The sequence below is a fragment of the Vicia villosa genome, unplaced genomic scaffold (assembly GCF_029867415.1).
Source record: "Vicia villosa cultivar HV-30 ecotype Madison, WI unplaced genomic scaffold, Vvil1.0 ctg.003058F_1_1, whole genome shotgun sequence".
Lineage (NCBI taxonomy): Eukaryota > Viridiplantae > Streptophyta > Magnoliopsida > Fabales > Fabaceae > Vicia > Vicia villosa.
The window spans coordinates 140,714-159,078 of record NW_026706102.1 but is presented as its reverse complement, the minus strand read 5'-3'; positions in this window follow the sequence as shown (position 1 = coordinate 159,078).

Below are 18,365 nucleotides of genomic sequence, written 5' to 3'. Positions count from 1 at the left end.
GGAATTGAGTTGTATCATGTTAAAACTGATGTAGCATAACAGGTTAATGAATCTAGATGAAAGGTGTGAGTTATTAGGTTAAAATATGATGTTTTGGACCTGTAATCGCAGACTAGAAGTGATGAAAACGAGTGAGAACGAACTGGTGCGAGTGCAGACTTGGAAAGACAGTTTTCCTGTCAGTTTGCGTATGGTACGCGTATGGGTTAGGGCCATACGCGTATGAGGGACACACCCAGGGGCTATACGCGTATGATAGGCAGCCCTGTCCCAGCATAGTACAACTTCTGGTGAAACGCGTATGGTACGCGTATGGAAGGGAGGCCATACGCGTATGGAAGAGTGATACGCGTATGGGAGAATTTTTAGTGCAAAACTGGTCCTGGTGGTACGCGTATGGAACGCGTATGGAGAAGGGGCATACGCGTATGGGATAGCTATACGCGTATGATTACGCTAGTGTGCAGAATTTTCCATTTTTGTGATTTTCTTCTGATCCTTGAGTGAAATAAATACCCTCTGAGTTCCTTAGATTGTAGGACTTAGGTAAACATAAAGAGACTGTAAGAGTTATGTTTTGGACATAAAATATTGTGATAAGTTATGTTGGTTGTTGTGAATGTAACTACAAAATATTGAAATTATAGTTGCATGTTGTTGAGCTGGTTGATAGCCTAAATGGCAATGAGTTGAAGGCTGAAGCCTTGTGTTGTTGAATTGTGTTGATTGGATGTCCATATTGCATACATATGTCGTTGAGGGCTTATGCTCTGTTGTTGGCCTGTATTGGCGTTGTTGAAGGCTTATGCCTTGTTATTGCCTCTAAAATAATGGCTAGTGTTGAGGGCTTATGCTCTGTTGGTACCACATGCATGTAGAGTTGATAGTTGCTTTTTCATTCATCTGACTGACTGTAAATGTTGTGTAATGATGTTGTGGTGTAATTGATGGAGTGAGAATCTGTTTATGATTGTGTTTGTGCGTGGAGTAGATACTACTCCTTAACCATGTGATATTTCACCGTGCATTTATTGAATGTAATTCTCACCCCTTTTCTGTTGTTGTGTCTATGCTTCTTCGGGAGTACAGATAACCAGGTACCAGAGTAGTGCTTGGATTGTCGAGTGTTACCTGATCGAGTCTTAGGAGTCGCTCTGATACGTAACACAGGAATGTTGGGATACGCTGTGCTTTGTTTTCTTTTCAGTTAAATGTTAAATTGTTACGTATCTTGATTTTGATATTATCGTTGGACCACCTGTTTAGTGGATATAATTTATTTGTTGAGGCCGTGGTGCCATGAGAATTAATAAGCTTTTTAAATTCCGCTGCAGTATTTAATATTCTATTTTAATGAGGAACTATTAAATAAGTGATGTTTTATTGAATTGTTTGGAAGATGTGACATCCTACTTGTATTACTCTGATTATTTTTGTATTTATAATTCGTTTATTTTCGATATGGGAAAGTGGGGTGTTACAGTCGTCTCAAAGTGAGAGTAGGAGTTTCTCTCATGAAAAATTCATGAAACAGGATAGCACATGGCCATAAATAAGTGCTAGGCGAGAAATGTAGGCGAAGAACCCTTAAAGAATGTGTGTAACGTAACGCTGGTATAATCATATGGATTAATGGTTTAAAATCGTTGCTACCTAATATTCCGATTAGACTTTGCGTTATCCTTACTAAGATTAAGTTTAAAATCGAAAGATACTTAATTGTATTAACATTCTTTGTTTCCCTTTTTTCTGGAATTGATCTTGTCATTATTAGAACAAGTGGGGGATTGTTGGAAATTATTAATATTTAATCATATTTAATCACCATAGATGTGTTAGAACAAGATTTGTTCTGATCAATATTCTTAGTTTTGATGATAACAATGTATATGAATTTTGTATGAGATAATGTGGTACTCTAATACAATGAAATTTCCATTTCAGGAATCACATAAAGAGTATACACAAAATCAGCGCAAGAAGCACTGTCTCAGAAGGTTCAGCATGCAACATCAGAACATGCTCTGGCAAGACATCAGAAGATGGTCATGCAGAATCAGAACATGGTCTATGGAAGCATCAGAAGAACTTGAGATCAGAAGAAGAAGCACTGAAGTTCTCATGGTATCACGCTAAGAAGCACTTCAATGTTAGAAGACAAGAAGATGCTCTGCACCAAGCTGTTTGACTCTGATGATATTCAAACGTTGTTTACACAAACATCAGATCAGAAGCAAGTACAAGATGGCAGGCTACGCTGACTGACAAAAGGAACGTTAGAAGCTATTAAAGGCAACGTCAGTAAGCACAGCGAAAGCAAGGCTCGAGGTAGTTGACAAAAGAGTGAAACATTAAATGCAATGCTGTACGGATCACGCAACGCATTAAATGCTCCCAACGGTCATCTTCTCAAACGCCTATAAATAGAAGTTCTGATGAGAAGCTGAATACAAGACGCTATGCAAAAATACAGAAGCGCTGTCAAATTCAAAAGCTCTCAAACTTCATCTTCAACCTCACTACATTGCTGTTGTAATATCTTAGTGAGATTAAGCTTAAACTTAAGAGAAAAATCACAGTTGTGATAATAACTTATTTCCTAGAGTGATCAGGTTGTGATCAGAATACTCTAGAAGACTTAGAGGTTATCTAAGTGGAAAACCATTGTAATCTTGTGTGATTAGTGGATTAAATCCTCAGGTGAGGTAAATCACTCCAAGGGGGTGGACTGGAGTAGTTTAGTTAACAACGAACCAGGATAAAAATCTTTGTGCAAATTGTTTTTATCTTACAAGTTTTTAGAGCTACACTTATTCAAACCCCCCCTTTCTAAGTGTTTTTCTATCCTTCAAGGTGTGTTCCAAAATGACAAGAAAATATCTATGTGAAGTTTGTATTTTGAATATGAAAATAGGCAACACTTCGTGAAGTGTTGCAATAGGCTGTTTGTAGTTTGAATCAGAAATATGTAATACTTCGTGAAGTGTTGCAGAATGAAAACATGCAACTCTTGGTAAATGTTGCAATAAACTAAGCATTGTAACTTTTGGAAAAGGAACTGTTTCACGAAGGGCCGCTACCTTATGAAACAATACTAAAGTGGCCTATAAAAACCTCATTCTTGATTTAGAAATCAATAACAAAAATGTATATTTGATAAGCCTATCATCTTCACTAAAATTCCAGACACTCTTCGCTACATCTGGGTTTTCGTCGGTCTTACGCAAACTCGATAAAAGGCTGAATAATCTTGGGTATTTCTGCGTTCCAACTCTAAGACATATTGAGAGTGCTTGAAATACTTATAAGGAAAGTGATTCCGTTCACGATTCTAACCCCGATTCCATTCGGTTTAAATTAATTTTCTAACACTTAATGTTTTTTTTATATACACAGACGCATACAAAATCAACCCCGCCCTTTGATGCTTCAAGTCATTTTTTCAACCAGTGACATTAAGCCTAACTATTTTGTACTAAATAATTATTTCAAGAGGAAAGATGACTTCAAACTAATCATTATAAGTAAGATTTGTGAGGAAGAGAGAAATAATTGAATATATATATATATATATTATATATATAAGTAGGATTGGTATCTTTTGGTTTATCAATATTAAGATATATGAATGAAAGAAGAACTTGAGAAGGAACATCAAAGTATTCTTGTAAGAAGTGCCAAACTTATACATTATCATCAAAGTAGCTAAACTCATGTTTTTCTTAAAAATCTTAATTGTAAATATTTTTCCTTGTGGACAAGAAAATGTTCAAGTTTGGGGTTGTGATAACAGTTTGTCACTTTTATAGTATAATTTTTAGCCTATTTATGTTCTTTTTTGGTTTTAATTCATTTAAGCTTTTTGTAGGGTTTAATAAAGATTTTGAAGAAGCGTGAAAATGACCAACCCAAAGCAAAATGATCATAACAAGAAAATTCTATGGAATTTTACTATGAAAGTTATGATGAAAAGGTAAAGAAATGACTCATACATAAGAAAAGGAAGAAGAAGCAGAGAAATTGCAACAACAAAAAAGAGAAAAAAAGTTTTGCACCAAAGGCATTGCGGCACGATACCTCATATGTTTTTTTTTTGAAATTTTGATATAAAAATAAAGTTATAACAAAAGGATGAAATATTTAAAATAACATTTTAAAATAACTATTTAAACCAATTTTTCATTTGAAACTTTTTAAAATTATGTTCCTAAAGGGGCAGATGTTGGAGACAATGTCTTGAGACAATGTGTACAACCAAGATATGACAATTTAGTTTATACAAGATGATGAAGCAGAAAAGCAACAAATAACACAATAATTGTTAACCCAATTCAGTGTAAACCACACCTACATTTAGTGGGCATCAAACATAAGAAAGGAAATTCATTCTTCTAATGAATTAGTACAAACTCCTTTTTCAATGTTCCTCTTCTTAATTCTACTATAGTGTACTTCTATTTAGGATTTCTCCTAAATATGAGAGTCCCCTCTCTCTTTCTCTCAATCACTAATCCCAAATTATCAACTTCAATAAACAACTTTGAGATTGTTGAGTTACAACTCAACTAAACAAACAAAACTCTATACTTTAAGATATAAATGAAAGCACTAGAGTGGTGTACAAGAAACACAATCAAAATACTCGAATAAATCTAGCACAAAGATATTCAATCCTATCTCACACCCTCGATGATAAGTTGAGAGTCTCCTTAAATAGAAATGCAATTCTGGGTTTTTTCTCCTTTGGAGATTTGATTTGATTTCGTCAAGAATTATATCTGATACAGTTGGATTTGATTTGCTCCACAAAAGTCTTCACCAAAACATATGATTGGTTTTTAATTCAAATTCAAATCTCCATTTAAATTTATTTGATCTTCAAATAGTTGTCAAACAAATCACACAAATGCGTTAAAAACAATAGTAATTGTAGCAACCTGCCTAAAAATTTAAACTTCAAGTCGCCACCTATTCTGAAGGGCGAATAGGAAACCCTACGCAGATACGAGATTCAGGGTAAGTTATTATAATCAGGTTGAGGGAAGGTGTTAGGCACCCTCGACCCTTTCCTAAAGGCTAACATTTCAAAGATCAGGGTTTCATGGCAGGGTTCATAAAGAAGGGTGGCAAACAGAATTGTATTGATATGATTAGAAATTTAAAGAGGGGGACTCGCCTTGTTGCCAAGTGCCTACGTACCTCCTTAGGGAGGATCAGAGTCTACGTAGTTCGGGCACAGGGTTGTACGCCTTTGAATTTGAACTTGAGATGAAGCGGTTTTAAGGCTTGTTGAATGGCCTATCGTAGTTTTTTTTGAATGAGGATGAAAATCCGTATTTTGATTTGAAGCGTTTTGAATATTTTGGGCGTACAACCCTGATTTAATATGGCACTATTAACCGCAACGATCAATAGATTCGATCGCCATAGTTAATAGATTAGTAAAGGATTGCTGGCAATTCTAATTGATTGATTCGATTATCACTTTTAGCAAATAGATGTATTTTAATTATTAATTAATTTATCGTTACCCCTCATAACCGATAGTTTCGATTACAAATAATAACGAATTGATAAGGGGAAATATGCTAATCATCATAACCAATAAGATGGTTAAAACCATTTAGCAAAATAAATTTATTTGAATTTTAATTTATAGGATTTGATTAATTAAATTAATCGATCATTAACCATCGCGACCAATAGATTTAGTCGAAACGAATAATAAATTAAATCCTAATATCTTTGATACTTTGGGCAAATGGGATGGAGCAAACCCTAATATCTTAATGTATTTATAAGGGTTTTTTATGATTTAATAATAATAAAAATTAATTAATTCAATTAAGTCGAATAATCGACATAATCGAACAATCGGGAAATATAAATCCTAAAACCTAACATACATCCTAATTTTTATTATTTAAAATTAATTAGCCAAAATTAAATTAGATGCATATTATTATATTAAACAATTTGTATATAAAAAAAATATAAAGAAACCTGGGCGTGTTATCTTATGTGGTGCGCCCCTTGATGCCTATGGTGAGGACCATATTCTGGCCCTTTAGATCTGATGATGATGGGATCCTATGGCCTGGATGTGAGGTGCATCATGCTTGCACGTGGACTTATCGCGTAGGATCTGTAGGCAGCTTGAAACAAGCAAATCATAAAAATACCATGTTGCATGTGGGGTTCGAACCCCAGTCTTGCTAGTGATAGGTACGTGCCTTTTGCCGTCCAGGTTGCGATGACAACTTGATATGCCTGTAGATCCAAGATAACTTAACACAAAGCAAAGTTAGAAAACAAAACTAAAAAAGGATCCACGCCCATGTCTTCCTCGTGCGTTCTTTTTCCTGGAAAATCTCAAACAGCAAATTTCAATCACCACCAACAAGGTTAACGCGAACAAGTTCAGATTCAATTGCATAATAATAGTTACAAAACGTTGCGGATCTGAACCGGCGATGTTCTCAAAGCGGCCCCGTAAGTGAAAACTCATGATTGCGACGCAACGGCTTCGTGAAGGCGCGGGGACGATGTCGGCCAAGGACTGATGCGCGTTCCGGAGGTAGAGCGGATCGGTTTCGGTTTTTCGTTGCCGGAAACGGATGCGTGAAGGTCGTGCGGCGTTTGCGTTAAAGGGGAGGTGGCTCGCAGCGCTGTATTGTTCAGCCAGTGGCTGACGTTGCGGATGCGTGGCGGTGATGATGATGATGCTCGCCGTTTGATCCTCGCCGGATTTTCGGTGGTGGATGTGTTGAGATTGCCGACGCGGTTGTTTGTTCTGAATCATATTCGTAGCCTTGTGTTATTCCCGGTGTTGTTCCAAGTTGTTTTATGGTTGGATTAGAAAGTGATGATTCTGGTGTCTTTGAAGATTTAAGGTTCCGGTTCTGGGCACCGTTCTTTGAGGGAATGACATAAGTCATGGTGATATATTAACACTTACAGCATGTGTTTTTTTTTTTAGTGAATGGAAGAGCCCTTTTTTCTTCTGAGTGAAGATTTGGTATTGGTGAAACAATTTCACACATGAGACAAAATTGGAAGAGGTTTTTTTTTTGTTTGAAAAATAAGGGTTTGTTGACAGGTTTTTTTTACTATGCTCGTGGAGGATGAAAGTTAGGATTAGAAAAATTGGCCTCCCCTCATTGTTAGAAATAACACCTATTTATATTAATGTATTAGGTTAGGGTTTTATACACCCAATGGGCCTATTGTCCAACAATTATCAATAATACTCCTAATTAATAATTCTAATAATAATACCAAAATTAATAATTAATAATCCCCTAATTATTTTGATAATAGCCAATACCTAATAAATTAATAATAAACATCACACCAATTAAATTGTTAGAAGAATAAAACCCATAAAAATAAACAAATGATCCAAACCTGAGATATATGGGCCAAATGTTTGGACCCAAGATACCTGTTAATTTCACCCCATTTATTTCTCAGGACATTTTATAAGAGGGCGGGTTTGACAATAGGAATGTCAAACCCCATGACTCCTAATTTTGACCTTTGATGACTTAAGATATGTAGATCTGATCGGGCAAATTTTGGGGTATGACAGCTGCCCCTGTTCAATCTTCTTAAACCTGAAGAGTCGGATAGGCACGTCTGCCTATCGTGATCTAAAGGTGGAAGATGATTGGACACTGAGAATGCCCCGAAATTTGCGTTTGTTTGGGAAGAAGTTATGCGGGAGATGGGCTTAAAGATGCCACCCGAGGTAAATACCCCTCTCTTTCGGATGCGAAACAGGTGCTTTCGAAAGGAATCACTGTGTTTCGATTGTAGCACGGCCTAGAAAGGCAACCTGAATTTTATGCAATGTTATGATGCATGCGATGTATGATGCAGTGAGCTTCTCAAAATAAATGAGAGTGGTGTATGTATATGCAATATGTATGAATGACGTGTGTTAGTTGAATGATGCATGATTGTCAGTTAAAGTATGTTAGTAGCTCTGAAAAGAAAGATAACACCTTTGATTGTTATTGATGATGTTTTGGAGAATATCACTGCCGAGGGACTAACGTGATAAACCCAATTGAGAAACCTTTTGAAAATCTTTGTTGTAAAATCCTTTGTAAAACCCTGTTTGCTTGGAAAAGCTCCTAGAAAGGATGGAATACGTCTTAAAGAAGACTACCTGAAAAGGTTCCTGAAAAGGACTGCACCAATAGGATCATTTGCCATAGCTACAGCAAACTCACCTGCACCAATAGGATCCTTTGCGAGGGTTATCGCAAATTTACCTGCACCATTAGGGTCCTTTGTCCTTGTTCGGATAAATTTACCGGCACCATTAGGGTCCTTTGCGAGGGTTATCGCAAATTTACCTGCACCATTAGGATCCTTTGCGAGGGTTATCGCAAATTTTACCTGCACCATTAGGATCTTTTATCCTTGTTCGGATGAATTCACCTGCACCATTAGGATTATTTGCCCTGGTTCGGACAAGATCACCTGCACCCTTAGGAATCACTTGCCCTTGTCCGGACAAGCTTACCTGCACCATTAGGATCTTTTATCCTTGTTCGGATAAATTCACCTGCACCATTAGGATCTTTTATCCTTGTTCGGATAAATTCACCTGCACCATTAGGATTATTTGCTAGGGTTATAGCAAACTCACCTGCACCATTAGGATTATTTGCCCTAGTTCGGACAAATTTCTCCTGCACCATTAGGATCATTTGTCCTGGTTCGGACAAAATTCACCTGCACCATTTAGGATTAATTGTCGTAGTTTCGACAAGATCACCTGCACCCTTAGGAATCACTTGCCCTTGTCCGGACAAGCTTACCTGCACCATTAGGAATCACTTGCCCTTGTTCGGACAAGCTTACCTGCACCATTAGGGATTATTTGCTATAGTTCTAGCAAACTTACCTGTATCGAAGGAATTACCTACCATGGTTCTGACAAGCGTACCTGCATGGAAAAGATTCACCTGTTTGGAGACTCACGACTCGAGGGTCGGAGAAGATAGCATGTCAAACATTCATGACTTGAGGGTCGGGAAATACACCTATCATAACACGAGGGTTGGAAACTGGACTTTTGTAGTATGTAAATGCACCATATGATATGCGTATGCTAATGCGTATGTATGTATGTTGATGTTGATGTTGATGTCATCCCCTAGGTTTTATCTTCTTTGTTTAAACCATATTTGCACCTACACCACGGCTATGCTTATGCCGGCTTGGTAATGTTTATGCATGCGGGTAATGCTTTTGCTCACGGTGAATGAACAACAAGGTTGCTATCATCGATAAGGTTACCGGCATCGGTAAGGTTACCGGGAAGCGGGTGGATAGTATAGCTTAGCACCAGGGTTTTGAATTGGATGTTTTTATGTATGGGATTATGCTTATGCATATGTTGATTGATGTAATGAGTGGAACGAAGTAATGTCTTCTGTAAGACTACCTGAAAAGGTTTCTGGAATGAAAATTTGTCTTGAAGAAGACTACCTGAAAAGGTTCTTAGAATGGATAGAAATTTGTCTTAAAGAATACCACTTGGAAAGGCTGAAAATGTTTTACAAAGACTTCCTAAAGAGGTTCTTGGAGAGGACAATGAATGTCTTAGAAAAGACCACCTAGAAAGGTTCTTGGAAAGATAACGCCTTGAAGAAGACTACCTGAAGAGGCTCCTAGGAAGGATGACAAATTGTTTTGAAAGAGACTACCTGAAAAGGTACTTAGAATGTCTCGAAGAAGACTACCTCAAAAGGTATTTAGAACAAGAATGTCTCGAAGAAGGCTACCTCAAAAGGTGCTTAGAACAAGAATGTCTCGAAGAAGGCTACCTCAAAAGGTGCTTAGAAAGGGAATGTATTGAAGAAGACTACCTGAAAAGGAACTTAGAAAAAGGAATGTCTTGAAGAAGACTACCTGAAAAGGGACTTTAGAAAAAGGAATGTCTTGAAGAAGACTACCTGAAAAGGTTTTTTTGAAATAGAATGTCTTACAAAAGACTACCTAAAAGGTTCTTGGAAATGACGATGATTGTATTAAAAAAGACTATCTAAAAAGGTATGGTGTAATGTGTCAACCAATGTATGTAATGCATGGTTTATATGTATTTGCATGATGCCCCAATGATAGGTTGTTGATAACCAGGGCGTATATAGTTTGCTAATATTGTAAGGTTGTTGGATGCTAGCGCGATTTCCCAATACCTGTTTTGTTTGAACTCTGAAGATCGTAGTTAGGATGAAGATTGATTCGAGGTTGTAAAGTATGAAGACACCTTTTCCTTTTGTTGTGCGCCTTGCCCCAGTTTGATTTTGTGAAATAATCCACGCCTTTAACCTTTTGAGGTTCTCCACCTTTTAACCTTTTGAGGTTCAACACGCCTTTAACCTTTCGAGGTTCTCCACACCTTTAACCTTTTGAGGCTCTCCATACCTTTAACCTTTGAATTGTTTGCCTTATGGATTTGATATCCAATGCCCCAATGTTTAGCGAAGAAAAGTTGCCTGTGATCTCCAAGATGTGGAGGAAGTGCCCCAAGAAGTAACATTGTCATACAAATGTGATTCAAATGTTTCAGTGTTTGCAGTGAAGGGTATGCCCTTGATCTCCAGGATATGGAGGACTATCCATAGTGTTCTATCCTTTGAATTTGAATTCTTCCTATGTTTGACATGCCCCAGTTTGTGATTGCTTTGAGGTGTGCCCCAAATCGATTGAACCTTAATAGAATGTTTGCTTGTATGCCCCTGTGATCTTTGAAATTTTTACCCCTGTTTAGGAGAACCCTCTAGATGTGGTTCCCCCGACTCCAGGGTCTTTATTAGGAATGATCACCTTTGATTAAACCAAGTTTCGAGATTTCCTCGATGCTAAGTGTATATTCGTAGACGGTGTTGTACCTTTGAGAAGTAACCCCAATGCGATGCATATGCAAGTTTTGAAATCGAAGTCCGTTATGAATTAGGACTGGATGGTTTTGAAAAGAATGCTTGAAGAAGCATAGTGATTAGAAGTAGTTTTAACAAACATAGGAGTTAGTATAACAAATCCTGCTTAATATGCTTTCATGATTAACCTTGCCTCAATTAGGACTTTTAAATGTTATAACTTGGCCTGGTTCATGTTTTAAGAAACAATGGATATAAGGCTCAAAATTTTATTTATCCCACCCCTTTCTCCTTGATGTTCTCCAGATCCTAAAATTCGCCTAATTCAATGAATGTGTTTTGTTTGTAAGAGCATTAGTTTTGATGTTGAAGAGGCCTTAGTAGAGATCCAAGCACCGATGAAAAGCGTTGTAAAGATCCAAGCATTGATGCGAAGCTTTGATAATTTGGCAGTCACATGATTATCCTTTGTATTTCGCCTTTGTTTTGTTTTTATCCCTTATTTTTGCATGAACCAATTCCTTTGAATTTGATCCATTGGGATGCCCTAAATTTTGCCTAAGTCATTTGGTTTGTTTTCATGGAATAAAATTTCCATTTTGACTTAGCGGGCGTTTTTCTTTTGAATGCTCCTTTTGAGATTTGATCCTTGGATATTGAATATTGTGACTGCCATGTCGACTTTGATTTGCAAGCTTCGACTTTGATACTTCCTCGATCTTGAATGATGTATTGAGGAAGAAGATGTTTGTGAATGTTATCTCCATTGCTTCCTCAATCTTGGATGAACGCGAGGAAGAAGATATGCTTGAACCTTTGCTTTGCTCGATCCTTATGCTTGAACCTTTGCTTGAATCCTTGCTTGGATCGACTGACTCTCTTGGCAACCAAAATACATCATTGAATTAATCGACATCTACCCTGCCCCTGGTTAAAATCAAGGTTTATTTGAAAAGTAGAAACAAGCTCCAACTCCTGGCTCGAGGGGGTAACTAGGGATTAACATCCTTATATCTCCACTGTTTGGGAAATGAAACAATGCTTGTACATCCTCGGCTCGGTCTTACTTTGAAAGCATATGTTTAGCTGGACTTAGTTATTTGTATTCGTCATTCTCCCTCAAGTTTGTTAATAATTGAAAGTTGACATTGAAATAGAATAGAAGGGTGCGAGTGGAGAGTCGTAGTGGTGAGCGAATGGAGCGAATGAATTGATTTCAAAACATGCATGAATATTTTATTGAATTACTATTCGAGAGGTACAACGTTTTATATCAAATAGCATTTTGTGATCGTAGGAAATACAACTTGAAATGGTAAACCTATTGATCCTAGGGGCAATCTCCTTTGTGGATCCATTGATCTTGTTTTACTCCTTAGCTCTTTAGACTTGTAGAAGTAAAAGGGTATCCTCGAATTCTTCTTGGGCACGTCAAACCTGTCGGAAGTAATTGTAAGCGATGGGTTTTCGTCGTATCGGAACTTCATGAGTTTCCTTTGACTAAACCTCTTTTTCTTTTCCTACGGATAGTACCACACCGTTTGCAACCTCCAGAGTTTGTAGATTGATAGAGAGAACCTATGACCCTTTTGCCCCTTGGTGTGGAGTTAACACACGTCGCCTTCTCTCCATCGTATTTACGCATCTTTGTTCAGGATTTGGCCCCAATTGGACTAATCCTTGCCCCCGGGTTATCGTAGGGCGTCCTCGAAAGTTTGATATGTTCTAAGATGAACCCCTTTATGACTAGATACATCTTGAGTGTATCTATGAGGGAACTCTTTGTTGAACTGGTCCTTGCTCGATGAAAACCTTTATTGTATTTATAATCCTGTTAAGCCAAGGCATGGACACGTGGCTGGCATGGTAAAAGACGTCCCCTTTTTTTAGCAAGACCAAGATCTTTTATTTTCCTTTCTCCATAGTTTTTTTTTATCCTTTGATTTTTTTGCGAGTTTCGGGAAACCGGCTAGCACGGTTGGTATGGATGCGGGCGAAGATAGAAATGAAAATGTGAATGTATGAATGCATGAAAATGCAAATGCACGCGTAAGCGAGAGACTCCTTATATTGTAACTCCGTGTATGCAATGCAGACGTGTAACCTATGATCATAGGGATAGCCTTAGAGGCGACATTAGACCCTCTTGGCATCTTTGCAGGGTAAATGTTATGACACGCTAAGGGAAATCCCTTGGATTCGAGAGTATGCAGAAGATAGCGGCTAGTGACCGTTCAAGACAGTCACTAAATCTCATGGTCATCGAGAGGCCAATCAATGTGTACCAATGACTTTGTCCCTCGTGGGAAGGTTCTCTATGCGGAACACAACCTATCTAAGGACGATATGGACGAAGAGAAATCCCTACAGGCTAGGGATGTGATGTGTAAATGGAGATCCAAACCCTACAAGTTAGAGGGTGCGCGGGAGTAAGCATGGAGTGACCGTTCAGGACAGTCACTAGATTTCATAGCCATCGAGAGGCCAATCGAACGCATGCTAGTGAAGTTGTCCTTCGGGGAAGGACGCGTCGTTGTGAAAACACACGGGTGTGAAAGAAAATCCCTATAGGCTAGGGAGTGCGTAGGTGTAGGCACGAGGTGACCGTTCGAGACGGTCACTAGATCGCATGGCCATCGAGAGGCCAATTGACGTGCGTTAATGGAAATGTCCTTCGTGGGAAGGACGCGTAGTTGTAAGAATACAAGGATATAAAAATAAAATCCCCACAGGCTAGGGGATGCATAGATGGTGATGTCCTTCGTGGGAAAGACATGGTCTTTAGAAATTAGAGTCCCTACAGGCTAGGGACCACGTAGGGACACCTGCAAAATTGCAACGCATACATTCGTGGCATATAAATCGCAAATATATATCAAGCACAAAAGCACAAAAGTCCTAGGTTCATAGGTCCGACGTAGCGGCTCTTGGGAGCCAACCTTTTTATAGGGGGTTCTAGAAGGTCTCATGGGGTCGTTCGTAGCCTCCGAGACTTTTTGTCTCTTCGGATTTTAGAACAACTCATTTTATCCATGAGGTTCGAATTTTTGGGGTAGGTTCTTGGAGAGATCAGCTAAGTATCCAGTCCAGCCCTCCACAAAGTCAAGCTTCGTTTCGGACCTTTCCAAATACCTAACCCACTCCGAGTGGAGTTATCAGTGAGACTCGTAAGGCGATTCATGTCCCCTTTTGGTCTCAAAGTTAACCCCCACACTTAAGGTTTAACCGGCATAAAAATAGAGCAAATATATAATAATAAAGGCAAATATTTTCAGGCAGATGAAAACATAGAACAAATAAACAAATAAATAATTTAATGTTCATTAAAAGATAAACCTCCCTCCAAACCCTAAATGTGGCAATTTGCCAAGTCTAAAGTGCGCCACAAACCCTAAACCACAAACCACGAGCCATAAACCTAAACCCAATCAAGCCTTAGGAGCATAATAATTAACTAAAAGTGTTGTCCCCAGCAGAGTCGCCAGCTGTAGCAACCTGCCTAAAAATTTAAACTTCGAGTCGCCACCTATTCTGAAGGGCGAATAGGAAACCCTACGCAGATACGAGATTCAGGGTAAGTTATTATAATCAGGTTAAGGGAAGGTGTTAGGCACCCTTAACCCTTTCCTAAAGGCTAACATTTCAAAGATCAGGGTTTCATGGCAGGGTTCATAAAGAAGGGTGGCAAACAGAATTGTATTGATATGATTAGAAATTTAAAGAGGGGGACTCGCCTTGTTGCCAAGTGCCTACGTACCTCCTTAGGGAGGATCAGAGTCTACGTAGTTCGGGCACAGGGTTGTACGCCTTTGAATTTGAACTTGAGATGAAGCGGTTTTAAGGCTTTTTGAATGGCCTATCGTAGTTTTTTTTGAATGAGGATGAAAATCCGTATTTTGATTTGAAGCGTTTTGAATATTTTGGGCGTACAACCCTGATTTAATATGGCACTATTAACCGCAACGATCAATAGATTCAATCGCCATAGTTAACAGATTAGTAAAGGATTGCTGGCAATTCTAATCGATTGATTCGATTATCACTTTTAGCAAATTGATGTATTTTAATTATTAATTAATTTATCGTTACCCCTCATAACCGATAGTTTCGATTACAAATAATAACGAATTGATAAGGGGAAATATGCTAATCATCATAACCAATAAGATGGTTAAAACCATTTAGCAAAATGAATTTATTTGAATTTTAATTTATAGGATTTGATTAATTAAATTAATCGATCATTAACCATCGCGACCAATAGATTTAGTCGGAACGAATAATAAATTAAATCCTAATATCTTTGATACTTTGGGCAAATGGGATGGAGCAAACCCTAATATCTTAATGTATTTATAAGGGTTTTTTATGATTTAATAATAATAAAAATTAATTAATTCAATTAAGTCGAATAATCGACATAATCGAACAATCGGGAAATATAAATCCTAAAACCTAACATACATCCTAATTTTTATTATTTAAAATTAATTAGCCAAAATTAAATTAGATGCATATTATTATATTAAACAATTTGTATATAAAAAAAATATAAAGAAACCTGGGCGTGTTATCTTATGTGGTGCGCCCCTTGATGCCTATGGTGAGGACCATATTCTGGCCCTTTAGATCTGATGATGATGGGATCCTATGGCCTGGATGTGAGGTGCATCATGCTTGCACGTGGACTTATCGCGTAGGATCTGTAGGCAGCTTGAAACAAGCAAATCATAAAAATACCATGTTGCATGTGGGGTTCGAACCCCAGTCTTGCTAGTGATAGGTACGTGCCTTTTGCCGTCCAGGTTGCGATGACAACTTGATATGCCTGTAGATCCAAGATAACTTAACACAAAGCAAAGTTAGAAAACAAAACTAAAAAAGGATCCACGCCCATGTCTTCCTCGTGCGTTCTTTTTCCTGGAAAATCTCAAACAGCAAATTTCAATCACCACCAACAAGGTTAACGCGAACAAGTTCAGATTCAATTGCATAATAATAGTTACAAAACGTTGCGGATCTGAACCGGCGATGTTCTCAAAGCGGCCCCGTAAGTGAAAACTCATGATTGCGACGCAACGGCTTCGTGAAGGCGCGGGGACGATGTCGGCCAAGGACTGATGCGCGTTCCGGAGGTAGAGCGGATCGGTTTCGGTTTTTCGTTGCCGGAAACGGATGCGTGAAGGTCGTGCGGCGGTTGCGTTAAAGGGGAGGTGGCTCGCAGCGCTGTATTGTTCAGCCAGTGGCTGACGTTGCGGATGCGTGGCGGTGATGATGATGATGCTCGCCGTTTGATCCTCGCCGGATTTTCGGTGGTGGATGTGTTGAGTTTGCCGACGCGGTTGTTTGTTCTGAATCAGATTCGCAGCCTTGTGTTATTCCCGGTGTTGTTCCAAGTTGTTTTATGGTTGGATTAGAAAGTGATGATTCTGGTGTCTTTGAAGATTTAAGGTTCCGGTTCTGGGCACCGTTCTTTGAGGGAATGACATAAGTCATGGTGATATATTAACACTTACAGCATGTGTTTTTTTTTTTAGTGAATGGAAGAGCCCTTTTTTTTTCTGAGTGAAGATTTGGTATTGGTGAAACAATTTCACACATGAGACAAAATTGGAAGAGGTTTTTTTTTTGTTTGAAAAATAAGGGTTTGTTGACAGGTTTTTTTTTACTATGCTCGTGGAGGATGAAAGTTAGGATTAGAAAAATTGGCCTCCCCTCATTGTTAGAAATAACACCTATTTATATTAATGTATTAGGTTAGGGTTTTATACACCCAATGGGCCTATTGTCCAACAATTATCAATAATACTCCTAATTAATAATTCTAATAATAATACCAAAATTAATAATTAATAATCCCCTAATTATTTTGATAATAGCCAATACCTAATAAATTAATAATAAACATCACACCAATTAAATTGTTAGAAGAATAAAACCCATAAAAATAAACAAATGATCCAAACCTGAGATATATGGGCCAAATGTTTGGACCCAAGATACCTGTTAATTTCACCCCATTTATTTCTCAGGACATTTTATAAGAGGGCGGGTTTGACAATAGGAATGTCAAACCCCATGACTCCTAATTTTGACCTTTGATGACTTAAGATATGTAGATCTGATCGGGCAAATTTTGGGGTATGACAGTAATAAATATGATTGAATCCTAAATAGAATTTTGCTCCAAAAACACAACTTTATTGGCTTGCTGAACTAGGGCTAGATGTTACACACATGTTGGACATTGTGTCCCACATGTGTACCTTCTACATTAAAACAACTTAAACACTCTATATTGTTTTCATAATGCAGGTAATCCATAAGGAACATCATATATTTTTTTAAATTGTAATTTTTTTTCAAACAAAAATATGTAACTATAAAATTAATTTTTCAAAAAATACAAACAGGCCTAATATCTTGTGTTTAATGCATTTTCCCGTCTACAAAATTGGGGGATCAATCTAGATAACAATTGAGTACTAACTGTAGATATTTTTATTGGAGTTAAATTTTGTTAGGAGATTATTTATGATTGCTAGATGTAGGGAATTTTCTATTGTAACATATGTATTTTATGTTTGATCAAACATTTTTTGGTTGCATTTTTGCCTAAGACGCGGGAGAATTATAATCAGACAAACTGGCTTACACAACGAGAAATCGTTCGTAGCTATTTGTAAAATAATCATAATATAAGAATTTCTATATTTTTTAGAAGAGATTAACTACATGTAAAAGAGAAAATTCTAAAGGGGGCTTGATCGTTTCCCTTATCATAAGTTTTACCTTCAGTTTAGCTAGCTAATTTTATAGATATCCATATAACCAATTCAATTGTGCTACGCCTACCCCTTGTTTACATTATGTCACTTATGTTTCTAATAATAAATATAATTAATGCACTCTTGTTGAGATAAAAACAACTTTTATGAAAAAGATATGTGATTTTTATTGGCACAAATTATCCTGGACTTCTATTTTTAGTCCAATAGAACTTACAATGACTTTGAATGGGCCATTGACTCATATGATATAAGGTCAAACTTTGTCCCTTGAATTTACTTTATTCCTAGTCTCATCTCTCTGAAATCATAGAAACAACATTTGGTAGCCAGATCAAGTGTAGAAGAAGAATATAGAGCACTTGCTCATACCTCGTCTAAATTGCTCTATTTGGAATCCTTATTAATTGAGTCATGCATTATTTTTCTTACTTCTACCTTATTGTTTACATTTATGTGTTTTCTTATTAGAACTTAAGTGTTTTCTTATTATCTCTTATTAAGATGCTAGAACAAAACATACTAAGCTGAATATCCATATTGTTATAAAAAGGATCGTGTCTAACAAGCAGCACATCAAACATGTCCTAGCATCTACACTAATTGCAGATACTTCAACAAAATCTCTGTATACTCTACTTTTAAATACTAAGGAAAAAACTTAAGGTTATTTCAAGAG